Source organism: Rhincodon typus, chromosome 45 (genome assembly GCF_021869965.1).
Source record: "Rhincodon typus isolate 14 chromosome 45, sRhiTyp1.1, whole genome shotgun sequence".
Lineage (NCBI taxonomy): Eukaryota > Metazoa > Chordata > Chondrichthyes > Orectolobiformes > Rhincodontidae > Rhincodon > Rhincodon typus.
Genome location: NC_063376.1, coordinates 6,831,169 through 6,833,524, shown reverse-complemented (window position 1 = coordinate 6,833,524; position 2,356 = coordinate 6,831,169). Strand labels below are relative to the sequence as shown.

The 2,356-nt window shown below is 52.2% G+C and overlaps 2 protein-coding genes across 2 annotated transcripts in view; one reads left to right on the top strand and one right to left on the bottom strand.

Annotated features, from left to right (window-relative positions):
* The window catches only part of LOC109925754 (ephrin type-B receptor 4-like), a 190,249-nt gene that overhangs the window by 112,024 nt on the left and 75,869 nt on the right, over positions 1 to 2,356 (bottom strand). The gene's annotated exons all lie outside the window — the stretch shown is intronic.
* Positions 2,101 to 2,356, top strand: part of LOC125487775 (phosphatidylinositol 4,5-bisphosphate 3-kinase catalytic subunit alpha isoform-like) — a 14,938-nt gene continuing 14,682 nt past the window's right edge. Inside the window, exon 1 of the mRNA XM_048620043.1 lies at positions 2,101 to 2,264. The gene's annotated coding sequence lies outside the window, so the exon portion shown is untranslated. The remainder of the gene's footprint in view (positions 2,265 to 2,356) is intronic.

Sequence of the window (2,356 nt, the reverse complement as noted above, 5' to 3'; positions counted from 1 at the left end):
CTGCTCTGTTCATCCAGCTCTACACCTTGTTATCTAAGGTGCTAATTTAATTGGGGTGGGTGGGTGGGGTGGTTATTTTCTTTGGGGAATCCAGAATCTGGGAGGGGGGGGTAACCTTTTTAAAGGTTCAAGCAGCGTAGTGTAAGTGAAGTCAGGAATCACCATGTTTGCGTTCACTCACAGCAGTAATGATTTTGCCCCCACCTCCTTTTCCAGCCCGTGAGGTGCTGAGTGTAGGGTCAGAGACGCAGCAGGCAGTCTGCACGCTGATCTCGCCTATCCTCTCGTTCGTTGCTGTCACTGGCAATTCTCTTAAGTTTGAACGAGACCCACTCCCTGGGCACTACAGCGCAGCCAATCCACCCTAACCTGCATATCTTTGGACTGTGAGAGGAAACCGGAGCACCCGGAGGAAACCCGCGCAGACACGGGGAGAGAATGTGCAAACTGTGCACAGTTGCCAGATGGTAAAAATTGAACCTGGCTCCCCAGCACCGTGAGGCAGCAATGCTAACCACTGAATCACTGGGCTGGAGGGTTCATAAACAGGTTCCAGCCTGGTGACACTCACGTCCCATGACAGGATTTTAAAACAAACATGACTCGTCAGCTCTGGGCTTTCCTCTGGCTGAACCTTGGAATGTGAATTCGGCACAATACCTAGTGATGACCGTGAACCCGTTGTCGGAAAAACCCGCCTGGTTCACTAATGCCCTTTAGGGAAGGAAACTGCCAAACTTACCTGGTCTGGCCTACACGTGACTCCAGACCCACAGCCAATGTGGTTGACTCTTAACTGCCCTCTGGGCAATTAGGGATGGGCCATAAATGCTGCCTAGCCAGCGACACCCTCATCCGGGAATGAATTTATAAAAAAAAAGGGAGACTGCAACACCAGGTCACTTTTCCGAATCCCTGGAACACTAGCTCCTGCCAGTCAGTCATGTCTGAGTGTGCGGTCCCTGGTACACTGGTTGTTTGGAGAGTTGGAGAAGCAGGACCTAGGGGAGTGGGTTTGGGTGGGGGGTGGTCGTGGTTGCTGAAGCACAGTAGTTTTTGGGCATCTGGTCAGACCCTAGTCATGGTTACAAAAACAGAAGTTGCTGGAAAAGCTCAGCAGGTCCGGCAGCATCTGTGAAGGAAAAAACGGGAGTTAACATTTCGGGTCCGGTGACCCTTCCTAGTCATGATTGGTGTGTTTTCATTTGATCAGCAGGGGGTTTTTGCTTGTGGAGCTGGCTCTAGGCCATTGGGTTGAATCCGGGGTATGTGGTGGGGTCACTTTTTTTTCCCCCCCCTCAGAATTTCTCCAGCGCTCCCACTGATGCATGGTCCCCATCTCACTGTGGCACAGGCGCGTGGCCCGTGGGAGGTCTGATGACACAAGGTGGGGGTGGGCGGGTCCCTTGGCCCAGCAGCGCACCTCTGACAGCGCAGCACTCCCTTGGTACTGCCCCCAGGTGGGTGCCCACATGGGTTACATGTATGTCTTGGGTGTGGGACAGGTCGGTGCAACATCGAGGGCCGGAGGGCCGAAGGGCCTGTACTGCGCTGTTATGTTCTATGTTCAAACCCACAACATCCTGATTTGAAGGAGAATCTCTGTCTCACTGAGCCATCCCAACTCTTGCAGGAGGGCACACCACAGGGTTTACTGACAAGGAAACAGATTTGTGTGTGTGTCTTTTTGTCTCTGTCTCTGTCTCTCTTCTGCCGCTCTCTCTCTGTCTCTGTCTCTGTCTGTGCGTGTCTTCTGTCACTGTCTGTCTTTTTTTAATGTCGTGTTCTCCCTCTCTCCCTCCCTCTCTCCCTCTCTCTCCCTCCCTCTCCCTCTCTCTCTCTCCCCCCTGCAGAACAGCAGGCAGCTAGGAGGTAAACAGGATGCTCTGCTGGCCTCTGTAGAGACACCAGCTCCCGTCAGAGCAAGGACATGACATTGTAACAAGTGTGCTGCCTACAACAGCCAGAGGCCACACAGGCGTGTCTACTTTTACTCTATTGTCTCTTGGACAAAAGAGAGCTCCAGTTTTAAATGTGCAGACTGCCTGGCTAGTCAACATTTTAAGTTGCAGGCCTGTGCCAATCCCCTGGTTTTCCCTGACCATGCAACTGGGAAAACCCAATTGATAGTCGACACACGGACTGCACCAGGGAACATCAGTAACTTGAGGCCCCCTCCCATCTGTATGGACAGAGATGGGAGAGTTAATCCCATCTAAACAAGGGGAGCAGCAAACGGCAGTGACAAAACTGGGATCATATTTGTAAGTCCTTCTCTTCTCCACATCTATTTGGGGTGTGTTAAGGATGTCTCTCTGTCTCTCTGTCTCTCTGTCTCTCTGTCTCTCTGTCTCTC